The sequence below is a fragment of the Mercurialis annua genome, linkage group LG7 (genome assembly GCF_937616625.2).
Source record: "Mercurialis annua linkage group LG7, ddMerAnnu1.2, whole genome shotgun sequence".
NCBI classification, from domain to species: domain Eukaryota; kingdom Viridiplantae; phylum Streptophyta; class Magnoliopsida; order Malpighiales; family Euphorbiaceae; genus Mercurialis; species Mercurialis annua.
The window spans coordinates 30,496,071-30,514,740 of NC_065576.1; the positions used below are offsets into that span (position 1 = coordinate 30,496,071).

Consider the following 18,670-nt stretch of genomic DNA (forward strand, 5'->3'; position numbering starts at 1 on the left):
CATCGCATATATCCGCTGCCTTGCAACTCATTCAACCAAAATAAAAACTATCTTTAAAAGTACGTTTTGGTCCCTGAACTTTTTCCATATTTCCCGTTTGGTCCCTGAATTGCAATTCATCGTTACTCGTTACTCGTTACTCGTTCTGTTTGTCTCTCGGCGATAGTAATAATAGAAAAAACGCAGTTCAAAAAAAGCGAAAAAGGGGTGCAACACGAGGACTTCCCAGGAGGTCACCCATCCTAGTACTGCTCTCGCCCAAGCACGTTTATCTTCGGAGTTCTGATGGGATCCGGTGCATTAGTGCTGGTATGATCGCACCCGTCATACCTTGCACGATCATCGCATATATCCGCTGCCTTGCAACTCATTCAACCAAAATAAAAAACTATCTTTAAAAGTACGTTTTGGTCCCTGAACTTTTTCCATATTTCCCGTTTGGTCCATGAATTGCAATTCATCGTTACTCGTTACTCGTTACTCGTTCTGTTTGTCTCTCGGCGATAGTAATAATAGAAAAAACACAGTTCAAAAAAAGCGAAAAAGGGGTGCAACACGAGGACTTCCCAGGAGGTCACCCATCCTAGTACTGCTCTCGCCCAAGCACGTTTATCTTCGGAGTTCTGATGGGATCCGTTGCATTAGTGCCGGTATGATCGCACCGGTCATACCTTGCACGATCATCGCATATATCCGCTGCCTTGCAACTCATTCAACCAAAATAAAAACTATCTTTAAAAGTACGTTTTGGTCCCTGAACTTTTTCCATATTTCCCGTTTGGTCCCTGAATTGCAATTCATCGTTACTCGTTACTCGTTACTCGTTCTGTTTGTCTCTCGGCGATAGTAATAATAGAAAAAACGCAGTTCAAAAAAAGCGAAAAAGGGGTGCAACACGAGGACTTCCCAGGAGGTCACCCATCCTAGTACTGCTCTCGCCCAAGCACGTTTAACTTCGGAGTTCTGATGGGATCCGGTGCATTAGTGCTGGTATGATCGCACCAGTCATACCTTGCACGATCATCGCATATATCCGTTGCCTTGCAACTCATTCAACCAAAATAAAAACTATCTTTAAAAGTATGTTTTGGTCCCTGAACTTTTTCCATATTTCCCGTTTGGTCCCTGAATTGCAATTCATCGTTACTCGTTACTCGTTCTGTTTGTCTCTCGGCGATAGTAATAATAGAAAAAACGCAGTTCAAAAAAAGCGAAAAAGGGATGCAACACGAGGACTTCCCAGGAGGTCACCCATCCTAGTACTGCTCTCGCCCAAGCACGTTTAACTTCGGAGTTCTGATGGGATCCGGTGCATTAGTGCTGGTATGATCGCACCAGTCATACCTTGCACGATCATCGCATATATCCGTTGCCTTGCAACTCATTCAACCAAAATAAAAACTATCTTTAAAAGTACGTTTTGGTCCCTGAACTTTTTCCATATTTCCCGTTTGGTCCCTGAATTGCAATTCATCGTTACTCGTTACTCGTTCTGTTTGTCTCTCGGCGATAGTAATAATAGAAAAAACGCAGTTCAAAAAAAGCGAAAAAAGGGTGCAACACGAGGACTTCCCAGGAGGTCACCCATCCTAGTACTGCTCTCGCCCAAGCACGTTTAACTTCGGAGTTCTGATGGGATCCGGTGCATTAGTGCTGGTATGATCGCACCGGTCATACCTTGCACGATCATCGCATATATCCGTTGCCTTGCAACTCATTCAACCAAAATAAAAACTATCTTTAAAAGTACGTTTTGGTCCCTGAACTTTTTCCATATTTCCCGTTTGGTCCCTGAATTGCAATTCATCGTTACTCGTTACTCGTTCTGTTTGTCTCTCGGCGATAGTAATAATAGAAAAAACGCAGTTCAAAAAAAGCGAAAAAGGGGTGCAACACGAGGACTTCCCAGGAGGTCACCCATCCTAGTACTGCTCTCGCCCAAGCACGTTTATCTTCGGAGTTCTGATGGGATCCGTTGCATTAGTGCCGGTATGATCGCACCGGTCATACCTTGCACGATCATCGCATATATCCGCTGCCTTGCAACTCATTCAACCAAAATAAAAACTATCTTTAAAAGTACGTTTTGGTCCCTGAACTTTTTCCATATTTCCCGTTTGGTCCCTGAATTGCAATTCATCGTTACTCGTTACTCGTTCTGTTTGTCTCTCGGCGATAGTAATAATAGAAAAAACGCAGTTCAAAAAAAGCGAAAAAAGGGTGCAACACGAGGACTTCCCAGGAGGTCACCCATCCTAGTACTGCTCTCGCCCAAGCACGTTTAACTTCGGAGTTCTGATGGGATCCGGTGCATTAGTGCTGGTATGATCGCACCGGTCATACCTTGCACGATCATCGCATATATCCGTTGCCTTGCAACTCATTCAACCAAAATAAAAACTATCTTTAAAAGTACGTTTTGGTCCCTGAACTTTTTCCATATTTCCCGTTTGGTCCCTGAATTGCAATTCATCGTTACTCGTTACTCGTTCTGTTTGTCTCTCGGCGATAGTAATAATAGAAAAAACGCAGTTCAAAAAAAGCGAAAAAGGGGTGCAACACGAGGACTTCCCAGGAGGTCACCCATCCTAGTACTGCTCTCGCCCAAGCACGTTTATCTTCGGAGTTCTGATGGGATCCGTTGCATTAGTGCCGGTATGATCGCACCGGTCATACCTTGCACGATCATCGCATATATCCGCTGCCTTGCAACTCATTCAACCAAAATAAAAACTATCTTTAAAAGTACGTTTTGGTCCCTGAACTTTTTCCATATTTCCCGTTTGGTCCCTGAATTGCAATTCATCGTTACTCGTTACTCGTTACTCGTTCTGTTTGTCTCTCGGCGATAGTAATAATAGAAAAAACGCAGTTCAAAAAAAGCGAAAAAGGGGTGCAACACGAGGACTTCCCAGGAGGTCACCCATCCTAGTACTGCTCTCGCCCAAGCACGTTTATCTTCGGAGTTCTGATGGGATCCGGTGCATTAGTGCTGGTATGATCGCACCCGTCATACCTTGCACGATCATCGCATATATCCGCTGCCTTGCAACTCATTCAACCAAAATAAAAAACTATCTTTAAAAGTACGTTTTGGTCCCTGAACTTTTTCCATATTTCCCGTTTGGTCCCTGAATTGCAATTCATCGTTACTCGTTACTCGTTACTCGTTCTGTTTGTCTCTCGGCGATAGTAATAATAGAAAAAACGCAGTTCAAAAAAAGCGAAAAAGGGGTGCAACACGAGGACTTCCCAGGAGGTCACCCATCCTAGTACTGCTCTCGCCCAAGCACGTTTAACTTCGGAGTTCTGATGGGATCCGGTGCATTAGTGCTGGTATGATCGCACCCGTCATACCTTGCACGATCATCGCATATATCCGCTGCCTTGCAACTCATTCAACCAAAATAAAAACTATCTTTAAAAGTACGTTTTGGTCCCTGAACTTTTTCCATATTTCCCGTTTGGTCCCTGAATTGCAATTCATCGTTACTCGTTACTCGTTCTGTTTGTCTCTCGGCGATAGTAATAATAGAAAAAACGCAGTTCAAAAAAAGCGAAAAAGGGGTGCAACACGAGGACTTCCCAGGAGGTCACCCATCCTAGTACTGCTCTCGCCCAAGCACGTTTAACTTCGGAGTTCTGATGGGATCCGGTGCATTAGTGCCGGTATGATCGCACCCGTCATACCTTGCACGATCATCGCATATATCCGCTGCCTTGCAACTCATTCAACCAAAATAAAAACTATCTTTAAAAGTACGTTTTGGTCCCTGAACTTTTTCCATATTTCCCGTTTGGTCCCTGAATTGCAATTCATCGTTACTCGTTACTCGTTCTGTTTGTCTCTCGGCGATAGTAATAATAGAAAAAACGCAGTTCAAAAAAAGCGAAAAAAGGGTGCAACACGAGGACTTCCCAGGAGGTCACCCATCCTAGTACTGCTCTCGCCCAAGCACGTTTAACTTCGGAGTTCTGATGGGATCCGGTGCATTAGTGCTGGTATGATCGCACCGGTCATACCTTGCACGATCATCGCATATATCCGTTGCCTTGCAACTCATTCAACCAAAATAAAAACTATCTTTAAAAGTACGTTTTGGTCCCTGAACTTTTTCCATATTTCCCGTTTGGTCCCTGAATTGCAATTCATCGTTACTCGTTACTCGTTCTGTTTGTCTCTCGGCGATAGTAATAATAGAAAAAACGCAGTTCAAAAAAAGCGAAAAAGGGGTGCAACACGAGGACTTCCCAGGAGGTCACCCATCCTAGTACTGCTCTCGCCCAAGCACGTTTATCTTCGGAGTTCTGATGGGATCCGTTGCATTAGTGCCGGTATGATCGCACCGGTCATACCTTGCACGATCATCGCATATATCCGCTGCCTTGCAACTCATTCAACCAAAATAAAAACTATCTTTAAAAGTACGTTTTGGTCCCTGAACTTTTTCCATATTTCCCGTTTGGTCCCTGAATTGCAATTCATCGTTACTCGTTACTCGTTACTCGTTCTGTTTGTCTCTCGGCGATAGTAATAATAGAAAAAACGCAGTTCAAAAAAAGCGAAAAAGGGGTGCAACACGAGGACTTCCCAGGAGGTCACCCATCCTAGTACTGCTCTCGCCCAAGCACGTTTATCTTCGGAGTTCTGATGGGATCCGGTGCATTAGTGCTGGTATGATCGCACCCGTCATACCTTGCACGATCATCGCATATATCCGCTGCCTTGCAACTCATTCAACCAAAATAAAAAACTATCTTTAAAAGTACGTTTTGGTCCCTGAACTTTTTCCATATTTCCCGTTTGGTCCCTGAATTGCAATTCATCGTTACTCGTTACTCGTTACTCGTTCTGTTTGTCTCTCGGCGATAGTAATAATAGAAAAAACGCAGTTCAAAAAAAGCGAAAAAGGGGTGCAACACGAGGACTTCCCAGGAGGTCACCCATCCTAGTACTGCTCTCGCCCAAGCACGTTTAACTTCGGAGTTCTGATGGGATCCGGTGCATTAGTGCTGGTATGATCGCACCCGTCATACCTTGCACGATCATCGCATATATCCGCTGCCTTGCAACTCATTCAACCAAAATAAAAACTATCTTTAAAAGTACGTTTTGGTCCCTGAACTTTTTCCATATTTCCCGTTTGGTCCCTGAATTGCAATTCATCGTTACTCGTTACTCGTTCTGTTTGTCTCTCGGCGATAGTAATAATAGAAAAAACGCAGTTCAAAAAAAGCGAAAAAGGGGTGCAACACGAGGACTTCCCAGGAGGTCACCCATCCTAGTACTGCTCTCGCCCAAGCACGTTTAACTTCGGAGTTCTGATGGGATCCGGTGCATTAGTGCCGGTATGATCGCACCCGTCATACCTTGCACGATCATCGCATATATCCGCTGCCTTGCAACTCATTCAACCAAAATAAAAACTATCTTTAAAAGTACGTTTTGGTCCCTGAACTTTTTCCATATTTCCCGTTTGGTCCCTGAATTGCAATTCATCGTTACTCGTTACTCGTTCTGTTTGTCTCTCGGCGATAGTAATAATAGAAAAAACGCAGTTCAAAAAAAGCGAAAAAAGGGTGCAACACGAGGACTTCCCAGGAGGTCACCCATCCTAGTACTGCTCTCGCCCAAGCACGTTTAACTTCGGAGTTCTGATGGGATCCGGTGCATTAGTGCTGGTATGATCGCACCGGTCATACCTTGCACGATCATCGCATATATCCGTTGCCTTGCAACTCATTCAACCAAAATAAAAACTATCTTTAAAAGTACGTTTTGGTCCCTGAACTTTTTCCATATTTCCCGTTTGGTCCCTGAATTGCAATTCATCGTTACTCGTTACTCGTTCTGTTTGTCTCTCGGCGATAGTAATAATAGAAAAAACGCAGTTCAAAAAAAGCGAAAAAGGGGTGCAACACGAGGACTTCCCAGGAGGTCACCCATCCTAGTACTGCTCTCGCCCAAGCACGTTTATCTTCGGAGTTCTGATGGGATCCGTTGCATTAGTGCCGGTATGATCGCACCGGTCATACCTTGCACGATCATCGCATATATCCGCTGCCTTGCAACTCATTCAACCAAAATAAAAACTATCTTTAAAAGTACGTTTTGGTCCCTGAACTTTTTCCATATTTCCCGTTTGGTCCCTGAATTGCAATTCATCGTTACTCGTTACTCGTTACTCGTTCTGTTTGTCTCTCGGCGATAGTAATAATAGAAAAAACGCAGTTCAAAAAAAGCGAAAAAGGTTGCAACACGAGGACTTCCCAGGAGGTCACCCATCCTAGTACTGCTCTCGCCCAAGCACGTTTAACTTCGGAGTTCTGATGGGATCCGGTGCATTAGTGCTGGTATGATCGCACCCGTCATACCTTGCACGATCATCGCATATATCCGCTGCCTTGCAACTCATTCAACCAAAATAAAAAACTATCTTTAAAAGTACGTTTTGGTCCCTGAACTTTTTCCATATTTCCCGTTTGGTCCCTGAATTGCAATTCATCGTTACTCGTTACTCGTTACTCGTTCTGTTTGTCTCTCGGCGATAGTAATAATAGAAAAAACGCAGTTCAAAAAAAGCGAAAAAGGGGTGCAACACGAGGACTTCCCAGGAGGTCACCCATCCTAGTACTGCTCTCGCCCAAGCACGTTTAACTTCGGAGTTCTGATGGGATCCGGTGCATTAGTGCTGGTATGATCGCACCCGTCATACCTTGCACGATCATCGCATATATCCGCTGCCTTGCAACTCATTCAACCAAAATAAAAACTATCTTTAAAAGTACGTTTTGGTCCCTGAACTTTTTCCATATTTCCCGTTTGGTCCCTGAATTGCAATTCATCGTTACTCGTTACTCGTTACTCGTTCTGTTTGTCTCTCGGGGATAGTAATAATAGAAAAAACGCAGTTCAAAAAAAGCGAAAAAGGGGTGCAACACGAGGACTTCCCAGGAGGTCACCCATCCTAGTACTGCTCTCGCCCAAGCACGTTTATCTTCGGAGTTCTGATGGGATCCGGTGCATTAGTGCTGGTATGATCGCACCCGTCATACCTTGCACGATCATCGCATATATCCGCTGCCTTGCAACTCATTCAACCAAAATAAAAACTATCTTTAAAAGTACGTTTTGGTCCCTGAACTTTTTCCATATTTCCCGTTTGGTCCCTGAATTGCAATTCATCGTTACTCGTTACTCGTTCTGTTTGTCTCTCGGCGATAGTAATAATAGAAAAAACGCAGTTCAAAAAAAGCGAAAAAGGGGTGCAACACGAGGACTTCCCAGGAGGTCACCCATCCTAGTACTGCTCTCGCCCAAGCACGTTTAACTTCGGAGTTCTGATGGGATCCGGTGCATTAGTGCTGGTATGATCGCACCCGTCATACCTTGCACGATCATCGCATATATCCGCTGCCTTGCAACTCATTCAACCAAAATAAAAACTCTCTTTAAAAGTACGTTTTGGTCCCTGAACTTTTTCCATATTTCCCGTTTGGTCCCTGAATTGCAATTCATCGTTACTCGTTACTCGTTACTCGTTCTGTTTGTCTCTCGGCGATAGTAATAATAGAAAAAACGCAGTTCAAAAAAAGCGAAAAAGGGGTGCAACACGAGGACTTCCCAGGAGGTCACCCATCCTAGTACTGCTCTCGCCCAAGCACGTTTAACTTCGGAGTTCTGATGGGATCCGGTGCATTAGTGCTGGTATGATCGCACCCGTCATACCTTGCACGATCATCGCATATATCCGCTGCCTTGCAACTCATTCAACCAAAATAAAAACTATCTTTAAAAGTACGTTTTGGTCCCTGAACTTTTTCCATATTTCCCGTTTGGTCCCTGAATTGCAATTCATCGTTACTCGTTACTCGTTACTCGTTCTGTTTGTCTCTCGGCGATAGTAATAATAGAAAAAACGCAGTTCAAAAAAAGCGAAAAAGGGGTGCAACACGAGGACTTCCCAGGAGGTCACCCATCCTAGTACTGCTCTCGCCCAAGCACGTTTAACTTCGGAGTTCTGATGGGATCCGGTGCATTAGTGCTGGTATGATCGCACCCGTCATACCTTGCACGATCATCGCATATATCCGCTGCCTTGCAACTCATTCAACCAAAATAAAAACTATCTTTAAAAGTACGTTTTGGTCCCTGAACTTTTTCCATATTTCCCGTTTGGTCCCTGAATTGCAATTCATCGTTACTCGTTACTCGTTACTCGTTCTGTTTGTCTCTCGGGGATAGTAATAATAGAAAAAACGCAGTTCAAAAAAAGCGAAAAAGGGGTGCAACACGAGGACTTCCCAGGAGGTCACCCATCCTAGTACTGCTCTCGCCCAAGCACGTTTATCTTCGGAGTTCTGATGGGATCCGGTGCATTAGTGCTGGTATGATCGCACCCGTCATACCTTGCACGATCATCGCATATATCCGCTGCCTTGCAACTCATTCAACCAAAATAAAAACTATCTTTAAAAGTACGTTTTGGTCCCTGAACTTTTTCCATATTTCCCGTTTGGTCCCTGAATTGCAATTCATCATTACTCGTTACTCGTTACTCGTTCTGTTTGTCTCTCGGCGATAGTAATAATAGAAAAAACGCAGTTCAAAAAAAGCGAAAAAGGGGTGCAACACGAGGACTTCCCAGGAGGTCACCCATCCTAGTACTGCTCTCGCCCAAGCACGTTTAACTTCGGAGTTCTGATGGGATCCGGTGCATTAGTGCTGGTATGATCGCACCCGTCATACCTTGCACGATCATCGCATATATCCGCTGCCTTGCAACTCATTCAACCAAAATAAAAACTATCTTTAAAAGTACGTTTTGGTCCCTGAACTTTTTCCATATTTCCCGTTTGGTCCCTGAATTGCAATTCATCGTTACTCGTTACTCGTTACTCGTTCTGTTTGTCTCTCGGCGATAGTAATAATAGAAAAAACGCAGTTCAAAAAAAGCGAAAAAGGGGTGCAACACGAGGACTTCCCAGGAGGTCACCCATCCTAGTACTGCTCTCGCCCAAGCACGTTTAACTTCGGAGTTTTGATGGGATCCGGTGCATTAGTGCTGGTATGATCGCACCCGTCATACCTTGCACGATCATCGCATATATCCGCTGCCTTGCAACTCATTCAACCAAAATAAAAACTATCTTTAAAAGTACGTTTTGGTCCCTGAACTTTTTCCATATTTCCCGTTTGGTCCCTGAATTGCAATTCATCATTACTCGTTACTCGTTACTCGTTCTGTTTGTCTCTCGGCGATAGTAATAATAGAAAAAACGCAGTTCAAAAAAAGCGAAAAAGGGGTGCAACACGAGGACTTCCCAGGAGGTCACCCATCCTAGTACTGCTCTCGCCCAAGCACGTTTAACTTCGGAGTTCTGATGGGATCCGGTGCATTAGTGCTGGTATGATCGCACCCGTCATACCTTGCACGATCATCGCATATATCCGCTGCCTTGCAACTCATTCAACCAAAATAAAAACTATCTTTAAAAGTACGTTTTGGTCCCTGAACTTTTTCCATATTTCCCGTTTGGTCCCTGAATTGCAATTCATCGTTACTCGTTACTCGTTACTCGTTCTGTTTGTCTCTCGGGGATAGTAATAATAGAAAAAACGCAGTTCAAAAAAAGCGAAAAAGGGGTGCAACACGAGGACTTCCCAGGAGGTCACCCATCCTAGTACTGCTCTCGCCCAAGCACGTTTATCTTCGGAGTTCTGATGGGATCCGGTGCATTAGTGCTGGTATGATCGCACCCGTCATACCTTGCACGATCATCGCATATATCCGCTGCCTTGCAACTCATTCAACCAAAATAAAAACTATCTTTAAAAGTACGTTTTGGTCCCTGAACTTTTTCCATATTTCCCGTTTGGTCCCTGAATTGCAATTCATCGTTACTCGTTACTCGTTCTGTTTGTCTCTCGGCGATAGTAATAATAGAAAAAACGCAGTTCAAAAAAAGCGAAAAAGGGGTGCAACACGAGGACTTCCCAGGAGGTCACCCATCCTAGTACTGCTCTCGCCCAAGCACGTTTATCTTCGGAGTTCTGATGGGATCCGGTGCATTAGTGCTGGTATGATCGCACCCGTCATACCTTGCACGATCATCGCATATATCCGCTGCCTTGCAACTCATTCAACCAAAATAAAAACTATCTTTAAAAGTACGTTTTGGTCCCTGAACTTTTTCCATATTTCCCGTTTGGTCCCTGAATTGCAATTCATCGTTACTCGTTACTCGTTCTGTTTGTCTCTCGGGGATAGTAATAATAGAAAAAACGCAGTTCAAAAAAAGCGAAAAAGGGGTGCAACACGAGGACTTCCCAGGAGGTCACCCATCCTAGTACTGCTCTCGCCCAAGCACGTTTAACTTCGGAGTTCTGATGGGATCCGGTGCATTAGTGCTGGTATGATCGCACCCGTCATACCTTGCACGATCATCGCATATATCCGCTGCCTTGCAACTCATTCAACCAAAATAAAAACTATCTTTAAAAGTACGTTTTGGTCCCTGAACTTTTTCCATATTTCCCGTTTGGTCCCTGAATTGCAATTCATCGTTACTCGTTACTCGTTACTCGTTCTGTTTGTCTCTCGGCGATAGTAATAATAGAAAAAACGCAGTTCAAAAAAAGCGAAAAAGGGGTGCAACACGAGGACTTCCCAGGAGGTCACCCATCCTAGTACTGCTCTCGCCCAAGCACGTTTATCTTCGGAGTTCTGATGGGATCCGGTGCATTAGTGCTGGTATGATCGCACCCGTCATACCTTGCACGATCATCGCATATATCCGCTGCCTTGCAACTCATTCAACCAAAATAAAAACTATCTTTAAAAGTACGTTTTGGTCCCTGAACTTTTTCCATATTTCCCGTTTGGTCCCTGAATTGCAATTCATCATTACTCGTTACTCGTTACTCGTTCTGTTTGTCTCTCGGCGATAGTAATAATAGAAAAAACGCAGTTCAAAAAAAGCGAAAAAGGGGTGCAACACGAGGACTTCCCAGGAGGTCACCCATCCTAGTACTGCTCTCGCCCAAGCACGTTTAACTTCGGAGTTCTGATGGGATCCGGTGCATTAGTGCTGGTATGATCGCACCCGTCATACCTTGCACGATCATCGCATATATCCGCTGCCTTGCAACTCATTCAACCAAAATAAAAACTATCTTTAAAAGTACGTTTTGGTCCCTGAACTTTTTCCATATTTCCCGTTTGGTCCCTGAATTGCAATTCATCGTTACTCGTTACTCGTTACTCGTTCTGTTTGTCTCTCGGGGATAGTAATAATAGAAAAAACGCAGTTCAAAAAAAGCGAAAAAGGGGTGCAACACGAGGACTTCCCAGGAGGTCACCCATCCTAGTACTGCTCTCGCCCAAGCACGTTTATCTTCGGAGTTCTGATGGGATCCGGTGCATTAGTGCTGGTATGATCGCACCCGTCATACCTTGCACGATCATCGCATATATCCGCTGCCTTGCAACTCATTCAACCAAAATAAAAACTATCTTTAAAAGTACGTTTTGGTCCCTGAACTTTTTCCATATTTCCCGTTTGGTCCCTGAATTGCAATTCATCGTTACTCGTTACTCGTTCTGTTTGTCTCTCGGCGATAGTAATAATAGAAAAAACGCAGTTCAAAAAAAGCGAAAAAGGGGTGCAACACGAGGACTTCCCAGGAGGTCACCCATCCTAGTACTGCTCTCGCCCAAGCACGTTTAACTTCGGAGTTCTGATGGGATCCGGTGCATTAGTGCTGGTATGATCGCACCCGTCATACCTTGCACGATCATCGCATATATCCGCTGCCTTGCAACTCATTCAACCAAAATAAAAACTATCTTTAAAAGTACGTTTTGGTCCCTGAACGTTTTCCATATTTCCCGTTTGGTCCCTGAATTGCAATTCATCGTTACTCGTTACTCGTTCTGTTTGTCTCTCGGGGATAGTAATAATAGAAAAAACGCAGTTCAAAAAAAGCGAAAAAGGGGTGCAACACGAGGACTTCCCAGGAGGTCACCCATCCTAGTACTGCTCTCGCCCAAGCACGTTTAACTTCGGAGTTCTGATGGGATCCGGTGCATTAGTGCTGGTATGATCGCACCCGTCATACCTTGCACGATCATCGCATATATCCGCTGCCTTGCAACTCATTCAACCAAAATAAAAACTATCTTTAAAAGTACGTTTTGGTCCCTGAACTTTTTCCATATTTCCCGTTTGGTCCCTGAATTGCAATTCATCGTTACTCGTTACTCGTTACTCGTTCTGTTTGTCTCTCGGCGATAGTAATAATAGAAAAAACGCAGTTCAAAAAAAGCGAAAAAGGGGTGCAACACGAGGACTTCCCAGGAGGTCACCCATCCTAGTACTGCTCTCGCCCAAGCACGTTTAACTTCGGAGTTCTGATGGGATCCGGTGCATTAGTGCTGGTATGATCGCACCCGTCATACCTTGCACGATCATCGCATATATCCGCTGCCTTGCAACTCATTCAACCAAAATAAAAACTATCTTTAAAAGTACGTTTTGGTCCCTGAACTTTTTCCATATTTCCCGTTTGGTCCCTGAATTGCAATTCATCGTTACTCGTTACTCGTTCTGTTTGTCTCTCGGGGATAGTAATAATAGAAAAAACGCAGTTCAAAAAAAGCGAAAAAGGGGTGCAACACGAGGACTTCCCAGGAGGTCACCCATCCTAGTACTGCTCTCGCCCAAGCACGTTTATCTTCGGAGTTCTGATGGGATCCGGTGCATTAGTGCTGGTATGATCGCACCCGTCATACCTTGCACGATCATCGCATATATCCGCTGCCTTGCAACTCATTCAACCAAAATAAAAACTATCTTTAAAAGTACGTTTTGGTCCCTGAACTTTTTCCATATTTCCCGTTTGGTCCCTGAATTGCAATTCATCGTTACTCGTTACTCGTTCTGTTTGTCTCTCGGCGATAGTAATAATAGAAAAAACGCAGTTCAAAAAAAGCGAAAAAGGGGTGCAACACGAGGACTTCCCAGGAGGTCACCCATCCTAGTACTGCTCTCGCCCAAGCACGTTTATCTTCGGAGTTCTGATGGGATCCGGTGCATTAGTGCTGGTATGATCGCACCCGTCATACCTTGCACGATCATCGCATATATCCGCTGCCTTGCAACTCATTCAACCAAAATAAAAACTATCTTTAAAAGTACGTTTTGGTCCCTGAACTTTTTCCATATTTCCCGTTTGGTCCCTGAATTGCAATTCATCGTTACTCGTTACTCGTTCTGTTTGTCTCTCGGGGATAGTAATAATAGAAAAAACGCAGTTCAAAAAAAGCGAAAAAGGGGTGCAACACGAGGACTTCCCAGGAGGTCACCCATCCTAGTACTGCTCTCGCCCAAGCACGTTTAACTTCGGAGTTCTGATGGGATCCGGTGCATTAGTGCTGGTATGATCGCACCCGTCATACCTTGCACGATCATCGCATATATCCGCTGCCTTGCAACTCATTCAACCAAAATAAAAACTATCTTTAAAAGTACGTTTTGATCCCTGAACTTTTTCCATATTTCCCGTTTGGTCCCTGAATTGCAATTCATCGTTACTCGTTACTCGTTCTGTTTGTCTCTCGGGGATAGTAATAATAGAAAAAACGCAGTTCAAAAAAAGCGAAAAAGGGGTGCAACACGAGGACTTCCCAGGAGGTCACCCATCCTAGTACTGCTCTCGCCCAAGCACGTTTATCTTCGGAGTTCTGATGGGATCCGGTGCATTAGTGCTGGTATGATCGCACCCGTCATACCTTGCACGATCATCGCATATATCCGCTGCCTTGCAACTCATTCAACCAAAATAAAAACTATCTTTAAAAGTACGTTTTGGTCCCTGAACTTTTTCCATATTTCCCGTTTGGTCCCTGAATTGCAATTCATCGTTAGTCGTTACTCGTTCTGTTTGTCTCTCGGCGATAGTAATAATAGAAAAAACGCAGTTCAAAAAAAGCGAAAAAGGGGTGCAACACGAGGACTTCCCAGGAGGTCACCCATCCTAGTAATGCTCTCGCCCAAGCACGTTTGACTTCGGAGTTCTGATGGGTTCCGGTGCATTAGTGCTGGTATGATCGCACCAGTCATACCTTACACGATCATCGCATATATCCGCTGCCTTGCAACTCATTCAACCAAAATAAAAACTATCTTTAAAAGTACGTTTTGGTCCCTGAACTTTTTCCATATTTCCCGTTTGGTCCCTGAATTGCAATTCATCGTTACTCGTTACTCGTTACTCGTTCTGTTTGTCTCTCGGCGATAGTAATAATAGAAAAAACGCAGTTCAAAAAAAGCGAAAAAGGGGTGCAACACGAGGACTTCCCAGGAGGTCACCCATCCTAGTACTGCTCTCGCCCAAGCACGTTTAACTTCGGAGTTCTGATGGGATCCGGTGCATTAGTGCTGGTATGATCGCACCCGTCATACCTTGCACGATCATCGCATATATCCGCTGCCTTGCAACTCATTCAACCAAAATAAAAACTATCTTTAAAAGTACGTTTTGGTCCCTGAACTTTTTCCATATTTCCCGTTTGGTCCCTGAATTGCAATTCATCGTTACTCGTTACTCGTTCTGTTTGTCTCTCGGCGATAGTAATAATAGAAAAAACGCAGTTCAAAAAAAGCGAAAAAGGGGTGCAACACGAGGACTTCCCAGGAGGTCACCCATCCTAGTACTGCTCTCGCCCAAGCACGTTTATCTTCGGAGTTCTGATGGGATCCGTTGCATTAGTGCCGGTATGATCGCACCGGTCATACCTTGCACGATCATCGCATATATCCGCTGCCTTGCAACTCATTCAACCAAAATAAAAACTATCTTTAAAAGTACGTTTTGGTCCCTGAACTTTTTCCATATTTCCCGTTTGGTCCCTGAATTGCAATTCATCGTTACTCGTTACTCGTTACTCGTTCTGTTTGTCTCTCGGCGATAGTAATAATAGAAAAAACGCAGTTCAAAAAAAGCGAAAAAGGGGTGCAACACGAGGACTTCCCAGGAGGTCACCCATCCTAGTACTGCTCTCGCCCAAGCACGTTTAACTTCGGAGTTCTGATGGGATCCGGTGCATTAGTGCTGGTATGATCGCACCCGTCATACCTTGCACGATCATCGCATATATCCGCTGCCTTGCAACTCATTCAACCAAAATAAAAACTATCTTTAAAAGTACGTTTTGGTCCCTGAACTTTTTCCATATTTCCCGTTTGGTCCCTGAATTGCAATTCATCGTTACTCGTTACTCGTTACTCGTTCTGTTTGTCTCTCGGCGATAGTAATAATAGAAAAAACGCAGTTCAAAAAAAGCGAAAAAGGGGTGCAACACGAGGACTTCCCAGGAGGTCACCCATCCTAGTACTGCTCTCGCCCAAGCACGTTTAACTTCGGAGTTCTGATGGGATCCGGTGCATTAGTGCTGGTATGATCGCACCCGTCATACCTTGCACGATCATCGCATATATCCGCTGCCTTGCAACTCATTCAACCAAAATAAAAGCTATCTTTAAAAGTACGTTTTGGTCCCTGAACTTTTTCCATATCTCCCGTTTGGTCCCTGAATTGCAATTCATCGTTACTCGTTACTCGTTACTCGTTACTCGTTACTCGTTCTGTTTGTCTCTCGGCGATAGTAATAATAGAAAAAACGCAGTTCAAAAAAAGCGAAAAAGGGGTGCAACACGAGGACTTCCCAGGAGGTCACCCATCCTAGTACTGCTCTCGCCCAAGCACGTTTATCTTCGGAGTTCTGATGGGATCCGGTGCATTAGTGCTGGTATGATCGCACCCGTCATACCTTGCACGATCATCGCATATATCCGCTGCCTTGCAACTCATTCAACCAAAATAAAAACTATCTTTAAAAGTACGTTTTGGTCCCTGAACTTTTTCCATATTTCCCGTTTGGTCCCTGAATTGCAATTCATCGTTACTCGTTACTCGTTCTGTTTGTCTCTCGGCGATAGTAATAATAGAAAAAACGCAGTTCAAAAAAAGCGAAAAAGGGGTGCAACACGAGGACTTCCCAGGAGGTCACCCATCCTAGTACTGCTCTCGCCCAAGCACGTTTCACTTCGGAGTTCTGATGGGATCCGGTGCATTAGTGCTGGTATGATCGCACCCGTCATACCTTGCACGATCATCGCATATATCCGCTGCCTTGCAACTCATTCAACCAAAATAAAAACTATCTTTAAAAGTACGTTTTGGTCCCTGAACTTTTTCCATATTTCCCGTTTGGTCCCTGAATTGCAATTCATCGTTACTCGTTACTCGTTACTCGTTACTCGTTACTCGTTACTCGTTACTCGTTACTCGTTCTGTTTGTCTCTCGGCGATAGTAATAATAGAAAAAACGCAGTTCAAAAAAAGCGAAAAAGGGGTGCAACACGAGGACTTCCCAGGAGGTCACCCATCCTAGTACTGCTCTCGCCCAAGCACGTTTAACTTCGGAGTTCTGATGGGATCCGGTGCATTAGTGCTGGTATGATCGCACCCGTCATACCTTGCACGATCATCGCATATATCCGCTGCCTTGCAACTCATTCAACCAAAATAAAAACTATCTTTAAAAGTACGTTTTGGTCCCTGAACTTTTTCCATATTTCCCGTTTGGTCCCTGAATTGCAATTCATCGTTACTCGTTACTCGTTCTGTTTGTCTCTCGGCGATAGTAATAATAGAAAAAACGCAGTTCAAAAAAAGCGAAAAAGGGGTGCAACACGAGGACTTCCCAGGAGGTCACCCATCCTAGTACTGCTCTCGCCCAAGCACGTTTATCTTCGGAGTTCTGATGGGATCCGGTGCATTAGTGCTGGTATGATCGCACCTGTCATACCTTGCACGATCATCGCATATATCCGCTGCCTTGCAACTCATTCAACCAAAATAAAAACTATCTTTAAAAGTACGTTTTGGTCCCTGAACTTTTTCCATATTTCCCGTTTGGTCCCTGAATTGCAATTCATCGTTACTCGTTACTCGTTCTGTTTGTCTCTCGGGGATAGTAATAATAGAAAAAACGCAGTTCAAAAAAAGCGAAAAAGGGGTGCAACACGAGGACTTCCCAGGAGGTCACCCATCCTAGTACTGCTCTCGCCCAAGCACGTTTAACTTCGGAGTTCTGATGGGATCCGGTGCATTAGTGCTGGTATGATCGCACCCGTCATACCTTGCACGATCATCGCATATATCCGCTGCCTTGCAACTCATTCAACCAAAATAAAAACTATCTTTAAAAGTACGTTTTGGTCCCTGAACTTTTTCCATATTTCCCGTTTGGTCCCTGAATTGCAATTCATCGTTACTCGTTACTCGTTACTCGTTCTGTTTGTCTCTCGGCGATAGTAATAATAGAAAAAACGCAGTTCAAAAAAAGCGAAAAAGGGGTGCAACACGAGGACTTCCCAGGAGGTCACCCATCCTAGTACTGCTCTCGCCCAAGCACGTTTAACTTCGGAGTTCTGATGGGATCCGGTGCATTAGTGCTGGTATGATCGCACCCGTCATACCTTGCACGATCATCGCATATATCCGCTGCCTTGCAACTCATTCAACCAAAATAAAAACTATCTTTAAAAGTACGTTTTGGTCCCTGAACTTTTTCCATATTTCCCGTTTGGTCCCTGAATTGCAATTCATCGTTACTCGTTACTCGTTACTCGTTCTGTTTGTCTCTCGGCGATAGTAATAATAGAAAAAACGCAGTTCAAAAAAAGCGAAAAAGGGGTGCAACACGAGGACTTCCCAGGAGGTCACCCATCCTAGTACTGCTCTCGCCCAAGCACGTTTGACTTCGGAGTTCTGATGGGTTCCGGTGCATTAGTGCTGGTATGATCGCACCAGTCATACCTTGCACGATCATCGCATATATCCGCTGCCTTGCAACTCATTCAACCAAAATAAAAACTATCTTTAAAAGTACGTTTTGGTCCCTGAACTTTTTCCATATTTCCCGTTTGGTCCCTGAATTGCAATTCATCGTTACTCGTTACTCGTTACTCGTTCTGTTTGTCTCTCGGCGATAGTAATAATAGAAAAAACGCAGTTCAAAAAAAGCGAAAAAGGGTTGCAACACGAGGACTTCCCAGGAGGTCACCCATCCTAGTACTGCTCTCGCCCAAGCACGTTTAACTTCGGAGTTCTGATGGGATCCGGTGCATTAGTGCTGGTATGATCGCACCCGTCATACCTTGCACGATCATCGCATATATCCGCTGCCTTGCAACTCATTCAACCAAAATAAAAACTATCTTTAAAAGTACGTTTTGGTCCCTGAACTTTTTCCATATTTCCCGTTTGGTCCCTGAATTGCAATTCATCGTTACTCGTTACTCGTTCTGTTTGTCTCTCGGCGATAGTAATAATAGAAAAAACGCAGTTCAAAAAAAGCGAAAAAGGGGTGCAACACGAGGACTTCCCAGGAGGTCACCCATCCTAGTACTGCTCTCGCCCAAGCACGTTTATCTTCGGAGTTCTGATGGGATCCGTTGCATTAGTGCCGGTATGATCGCACCGGTCATACCTTGCACGATCATCGCATATATCCGCTGCCTTGCAACTCATTCAACCAAAATAAAAACTATCTTTAAAAGTACGTTTTGGTCCCTGAACTTTTTCCATATTTCCCGTTTG

At 44.3% G+C, this 18,670-nt stretch overlaps 55 non-coding genes across 55 annotated transcripts; all 55 read right to left on the reverse strand.

The window, feature by feature from the left end:
* Window positions 1-204: 204 nt before the first annotated feature.
* On the reverse strand, window positions 205-323 carry LOC126658165 (5S ribosomal RNA). Its single transcript, XR_007633763.1, has one exon. It is a non-coding gene; the product is annotated as a 5S ribosomal RNA (ribosomal RNA).
* A 222-nt stretch (window positions 324-545) lies between these two features.
* Window positions 546-664, reverse strand: LOC126658772 (5S ribosomal RNA). Its single transcript, XR_007634347.1, has one exon. It is a non-coding gene; the product is annotated as a 5S ribosomal RNA (ribosomal RNA).
* Window positions 665-885: 221 nt separating this feature from the next.
* On the reverse strand, window positions 886-1,004 carry LOC126657996 (5S ribosomal RNA). The gene has a single exon (XR_007633600.1). It is a non-coding gene; the product is annotated as a 5S ribosomal RNA (ribosomal RNA).
* A 214-nt stretch (window positions 1,005-1,218) lies between these two features.
* On the reverse strand, window positions 1,219-1,337 carry LOC126658316 (5S ribosomal RNA). The gene has a single exon (XR_007633905.1). It is a non-coding gene; the product is annotated as a 5S ribosomal RNA (ribosomal RNA).
* A 214-nt stretch (window positions 1,338-1,551) lies between these two features.
* Window positions 1,552-1,670, reverse strand: LOC126658335 (5S ribosomal RNA). The gene has a single exon (XR_007633924.1). It is a non-coding gene; the product is annotated as a 5S ribosomal RNA (ribosomal RNA).
* A 214-nt stretch (window positions 1,671-1,884) lies between these two features.
* On the reverse strand, window positions 1,885-2,003 carry LOC126658775 (5S ribosomal RNA). Its single transcript, XR_007634349.1, has one exon. It is a non-coding gene; the product is annotated as a 5S ribosomal RNA (ribosomal RNA).
* A 214-nt stretch (window positions 2,004-2,217) lies between these two features.
* LOC126658336 (5S ribosomal RNA) lies at window positions 2,218-2,336 on the reverse strand. The gene has a single exon (XR_007633925.1). It is a non-coding gene; the product is annotated as a 5S ribosomal RNA (ribosomal RNA).
* A 214-nt stretch (window positions 2,337-2,550) lies between these two features.
* On the reverse strand, window positions 2,551-2,669 carry LOC126658776 (5S ribosomal RNA). Its single transcript, XR_007634350.1, has one exon. It is a non-coding gene; the product is annotated as a 5S ribosomal RNA (ribosomal RNA).
* A 221-nt stretch (window positions 2,670-2,890) lies between these two features.
* On the reverse strand, window positions 2,891-3,009 carry LOC126658166 (5S ribosomal RNA). The gene has a single exon (XR_007633764.1). It is a non-coding gene; the product is annotated as a 5S ribosomal RNA (ribosomal RNA).
* Window positions 3,010-3,231: 222 nt separating this feature from the next.
* Window positions 3,232-3,350, reverse strand: LOC126659068 (5S ribosomal RNA). Its single transcript, XR_007634625.1, has one exon. It is a non-coding gene; the product is annotated as a 5S ribosomal RNA (ribosomal RNA).
* Window positions 3,351-3,564: 214 nt separating this feature from the next.
* LOC126659300 (5S ribosomal RNA) lies at window positions 3,565-3,683 on the reverse strand. Its single transcript, XR_007634847.1, has one exon. It is a non-coding gene; the product is annotated as a 5S ribosomal RNA (ribosomal RNA).
* A 214-nt stretch (window positions 3,684-3,897) lies between these two features.
* Window positions 3,898-4,016, reverse strand: LOC126658338 (5S ribosomal RNA). The gene has a single exon (XR_007633927.1). It is a non-coding gene; the product is annotated as a 5S ribosomal RNA (ribosomal RNA).
* A 214-nt stretch (window positions 4,017-4,230) lies between these two features.
* On the reverse strand, window positions 4,231-4,349 carry LOC126658777 (5S ribosomal RNA). Its single transcript, XR_007634351.1, has one exon. It is a non-coding gene; the product is annotated as a 5S ribosomal RNA (ribosomal RNA).
* A 221-nt stretch (window positions 4,350-4,570) lies between these two features.
* Window positions 4,571-4,689, reverse strand: LOC126658167 (5S ribosomal RNA). Its single transcript, XR_007633765.1, has one exon. It is a non-coding gene; the product is annotated as a 5S ribosomal RNA (ribosomal RNA).
* Window positions 4,690-4,911: 222 nt separating this feature from the next.
* LOC126659069 (5S ribosomal RNA) lies at window positions 4,912-5,030 on the reverse strand. Its single transcript, XR_007634626.1, has one exon. It is a non-coding gene; the product is annotated as a 5S ribosomal RNA (ribosomal RNA).
* A 214-nt stretch (window positions 5,031-5,244) lies between these two features.
* On the reverse strand, window positions 5,245-5,363 carry LOC126659302 (5S ribosomal RNA). Its single transcript, XR_007634848.1, has one exon. It is a non-coding gene; the product is annotated as a 5S ribosomal RNA (ribosomal RNA).
* A 214-nt stretch (window positions 5,364-5,577) lies between these two features.
* Window positions 5,578-5,696, reverse strand: LOC126658339 (5S ribosomal RNA). Its single transcript, XR_007633928.1, has one exon. It is a non-coding gene; the product is annotated as a 5S ribosomal RNA (ribosomal RNA).
* Window positions 5,697-5,910: 214 nt separating this feature from the next.
* LOC126658778 (5S ribosomal RNA) lies at window positions 5,911-6,029 on the reverse strand. Its single transcript, XR_007634352.1, has one exon. It is a non-coding gene; the product is annotated as a 5S ribosomal RNA (ribosomal RNA).
* A 220-nt stretch (window positions 6,030-6,249) lies between these two features.
* On the reverse strand, window positions 6,250-6,368 carry LOC126658265 (5S ribosomal RNA). Its single transcript, XR_007633857.1, has one exon. It is a non-coding gene; the product is annotated as a 5S ribosomal RNA (ribosomal RNA).
* A 222-nt stretch (window positions 6,369-6,590) lies between these two features.
* Window positions 6,591-6,709, reverse strand: LOC126659071 (5S ribosomal RNA). Its single transcript, XR_007634628.1, has one exon. It is a non-coding gene; the product is annotated as a 5S ribosomal RNA (ribosomal RNA).
* Window positions 6,710-6,930: 221 nt separating this feature from the next.
* On the reverse strand, window positions 6,931-7,049 carry LOC126658168 (5S ribosomal RNA). Its single transcript, XR_007633766.1, has one exon. It is a non-coding gene; the product is annotated as a 5S ribosomal RNA (ribosomal RNA).
* A 214-nt stretch (window positions 7,050-7,263) lies between these two features.
* LOC126659072 (5S ribosomal RNA) lies at window positions 7,264-7,382 on the reverse strand. The gene has a single exon (XR_007634629.1). It is a non-coding gene; the product is annotated as a 5S ribosomal RNA (ribosomal RNA).
* Window positions 7,383-7,603: 221 nt separating this feature from the next.
* LOC126659073 (5S ribosomal RNA) lies at window positions 7,604-7,722 on the reverse strand. The gene has a single exon (XR_007634630.1). It is a non-coding gene; the product is annotated as a 5S ribosomal RNA (ribosomal RNA).
* Window positions 7,723-7,943: 221 nt separating this feature from the next.
* LOC126659074 (5S ribosomal RNA) lies at window positions 7,944-8,062 on the reverse strand. The gene has a single exon (XR_007634631.1). It is a non-coding gene; the product is annotated as a 5S ribosomal RNA (ribosomal RNA).
* A 221-nt stretch (window positions 8,063-8,283) lies between these two features.
* On the reverse strand, window positions 8,284-8,402 carry LOC126658169 (5S ribosomal RNA). Its single transcript, XR_007633767.1, has one exon. It is a non-coding gene; the product is annotated as a 5S ribosomal RNA (ribosomal RNA).
* A 221-nt stretch (window positions 8,403-8,623) lies between these two features.
* LOC126659075 (5S ribosomal RNA) lies at window positions 8,624-8,742 on the reverse strand. The gene has a single exon (XR_007634632.1). It is a non-coding gene; the product is annotated as a 5S ribosomal RNA (ribosomal RNA).
* A 221-nt stretch (window positions 8,743-8,963) lies between these two features.
* On the reverse strand, window positions 8,964-9,082 carry LOC126658370 (5S ribosomal RNA). The gene has a single exon (XR_007633959.1). It is a non-coding gene; the product is annotated as a 5S ribosomal RNA (ribosomal RNA).
* A 221-nt stretch (window positions 9,083-9,303) lies between these two features.
* Window positions 9,304-9,422, reverse strand: LOC126659076 (5S ribosomal RNA). The gene has a single exon (XR_007634633.1). It is a non-coding gene; the product is annotated as a 5S ribosomal RNA (ribosomal RNA).
* A 221-nt stretch (window positions 9,423-9,643) lies between these two features.
* Window positions 9,644-9,762, reverse strand: LOC126658170 (5S ribosomal RNA). The gene has a single exon (XR_007633768.1). It is a non-coding gene; the product is annotated as a 5S ribosomal RNA (ribosomal RNA).
* Window positions 9,763-9,976: 214 nt separating this feature from the next.
* Window positions 9,977-10,095, reverse strand: LOC126658171 (5S ribosomal RNA). Its single transcript, XR_007633769.1, has one exon. It is a non-coding gene; the product is annotated as a 5S ribosomal RNA (ribosomal RNA).
* Window positions 10,096-10,309: 214 nt separating this feature from the next.
* LOC126659077 (5S ribosomal RNA) lies at window positions 10,310-10,428 on the reverse strand. Its single transcript, XR_007634634.1, has one exon. It is a non-coding gene; the product is annotated as a 5S ribosomal RNA (ribosomal RNA).
* Window positions 10,429-10,649: 221 nt separating this feature from the next.
* LOC126658172 (5S ribosomal RNA) lies at window positions 10,650-10,768 on the reverse strand. Its single transcript, XR_007633770.1, has one exon. It is a non-coding gene; the product is annotated as a 5S ribosomal RNA (ribosomal RNA).
* A 221-nt stretch (window positions 10,769-10,989) lies between these two features.
* LOC126659078 (5S ribosomal RNA) lies at window positions 10,990-11,108 on the reverse strand. Its single transcript, XR_007634635.1, has one exon. It is a non-coding gene; the product is annotated as a 5S ribosomal RNA (ribosomal RNA).
* Window positions 11,109-11,329: 221 nt separating this feature from the next.
* LOC126658174 (5S ribosomal RNA) lies at window positions 11,330-11,448 on the reverse strand. Its single transcript, XR_007633772.1, has one exon. It is a non-coding gene; the product is annotated as a 5S ribosomal RNA (ribosomal RNA).
* A 214-nt stretch (window positions 11,449-11,662) lies between these two features.
* Window positions 11,663-11,781, reverse strand: LOC126659079 (5S ribosomal RNA). The gene has a single exon (XR_007634636.1). It is a non-coding gene; the product is annotated as a 5S ribosomal RNA (ribosomal RNA).
* A 214-nt stretch (window positions 11,782-11,995) lies between these two features.
* On the reverse strand, window positions 11,996-12,114 carry LOC126659080 (5S ribosomal RNA). Its single transcript, XR_007634637.1, has one exon. It is a non-coding gene; the product is annotated as a 5S ribosomal RNA (ribosomal RNA).
* A 221-nt stretch (window positions 12,115-12,335) lies between these two features.
* Window positions 12,336-12,454, reverse strand: LOC126659082 (5S ribosomal RNA). The gene has a single exon (XR_007634639.1). It is a non-coding gene; the product is annotated as a 5S ribosomal RNA (ribosomal RNA).
* Window positions 12,455-12,668: 214 nt separating this feature from the next.
* LOC126658176 (5S ribosomal RNA) lies at window positions 12,669-12,787 on the reverse strand. The gene has a single exon (XR_007633773.1). It is a non-coding gene; the product is annotated as a 5S ribosomal RNA (ribosomal RNA).
* Window positions 12,788-13,001: 214 nt separating this feature from the next.
* LOC126658177 (5S ribosomal RNA) lies at window positions 13,002-13,120 on the reverse strand. Its single transcript, XR_007633774.1, has one exon. It is a non-coding gene; the product is annotated as a 5S ribosomal RNA (ribosomal RNA).
* Window positions 13,121-13,334: 214 nt separating this feature from the next.
* Window positions 13,335-13,453, reverse strand: LOC126659083 (5S ribosomal RNA). Its single transcript, XR_007634640.1, has one exon. It is a non-coding gene; the product is annotated as a 5S ribosomal RNA (ribosomal RNA).
* A 214-nt stretch (window positions 13,454-13,667) lies between these two features.
* LOC126658178 (5S ribosomal RNA) lies at window positions 13,668-13,786 on the reverse strand. Its single transcript, XR_007633775.1, has one exon. It is a non-coding gene; the product is annotated as a 5S ribosomal RNA (ribosomal RNA).
* Window positions 13,787-14,000: 214 nt separating this feature from the next.
* On the reverse strand, window positions 14,001-14,119 carry LOC126658804 (5S ribosomal RNA). The gene has a single exon (XR_007634377.1). It is a non-coding gene; the product is annotated as a 5S ribosomal RNA (ribosomal RNA).
* Window positions 14,120-14,340: 221 nt separating this feature from the next.
* Window positions 14,341-14,459, reverse strand: LOC126659084 (5S ribosomal RNA). The gene has a single exon (XR_007634641.1). It is a non-coding gene; the product is annotated as a 5S ribosomal RNA (ribosomal RNA).
* Window positions 14,460-14,673: 214 nt separating this feature from the next.
* LOC126658779 (5S ribosomal RNA) lies at window positions 14,674-14,792 on the reverse strand. The gene has a single exon (XR_007634353.1). It is a non-coding gene; the product is annotated as a 5S ribosomal RNA (ribosomal RNA).
* A 221-nt stretch (window positions 14,793-15,013) lies between these two features.
* On the reverse strand, window positions 15,014-15,132 carry LOC126659085 (5S ribosomal RNA). Its single transcript, XR_007634642.1, has one exon. It is a non-coding gene; the product is annotated as a 5S ribosomal RNA (ribosomal RNA).
* Window positions 15,133-15,353: 221 nt separating this feature from the next.
* Window positions 15,354-15,472, reverse strand: LOC126659086 (5S ribosomal RNA). Its single transcript, XR_007634643.1, has one exon. It is a non-coding gene; the product is annotated as a 5S ribosomal RNA (ribosomal RNA).
* Window positions 15,473-15,707: 235 nt separating this feature from the next.
* LOC126658179 (5S ribosomal RNA) lies at window positions 15,708-15,826 on the reverse strand. The gene has a single exon (XR_007633776.1). It is a non-coding gene; the product is annotated as a 5S ribosomal RNA (ribosomal RNA).
* A 214-nt stretch (window positions 15,827-16,040) lies between these two features.
* LOC126659400 (5S ribosomal RNA) lies at window positions 16,041-16,159 on the reverse strand. The gene has a single exon (XR_007634943.1). It is a non-coding gene; the product is annotated as a 5S ribosomal RNA (ribosomal RNA).
* Window positions 16,160-16,415: 256 nt separating this feature from the next.
* LOC126659087 (5S ribosomal RNA) lies at window positions 16,416-16,534 on the reverse strand. The gene has a single exon (XR_007634644.1). It is a non-coding gene; the product is annotated as a 5S ribosomal RNA (ribosomal RNA).
* A 214-nt stretch (window positions 16,535-16,748) lies between these two features.
* Window positions 16,749-16,867, reverse strand: LOC126658468 (5S ribosomal RNA). The gene has a single exon (XR_007634053.1). It is a non-coding gene; the product is annotated as a 5S ribosomal RNA (ribosomal RNA).
* Window positions 16,868-17,081: 214 nt separating this feature from the next.
* Window positions 17,082-17,200, reverse strand: LOC126659088 (5S ribosomal RNA). Its single transcript, XR_007634645.1, has one exon. It is a non-coding gene; the product is annotated as a 5S ribosomal RNA (ribosomal RNA).
* A 221-nt stretch (window positions 17,201-17,421) lies between these two features.
* Window positions 17,422-17,540, reverse strand: LOC126659089 (5S ribosomal RNA). Its single transcript, XR_007634646.1, has one exon. It is a non-coding gene; the product is annotated as a 5S ribosomal RNA (ribosomal RNA).
* A 221-nt stretch (window positions 17,541-17,761) lies between these two features.
* LOC126658604 (5S ribosomal RNA) lies at window positions 17,762-17,880 on the reverse strand. The gene has a single exon (XR_007634186.1). It is a non-coding gene; the product is annotated as a 5S ribosomal RNA (ribosomal RNA).
* A 221-nt stretch (window positions 17,881-18,101) lies between these two features.
* On the reverse strand, window positions 18,102-18,220 carry LOC126658014 (5S ribosomal RNA). The gene has a single exon (XR_007633617.1). It is a non-coding gene; the product is annotated as a 5S ribosomal RNA (ribosomal RNA).
* Window positions 18,221-18,434: 214 nt separating this feature from the next.
* Window positions 18,435-18,553, reverse strand: LOC126658780 (5S ribosomal RNA). The gene has a single exon (XR_007634354.1). It is a non-coding gene; the product is annotated as a 5S ribosomal RNA (ribosomal RNA).
* Window positions 18,554-18,670: the final 117 nt, after the last annotated feature.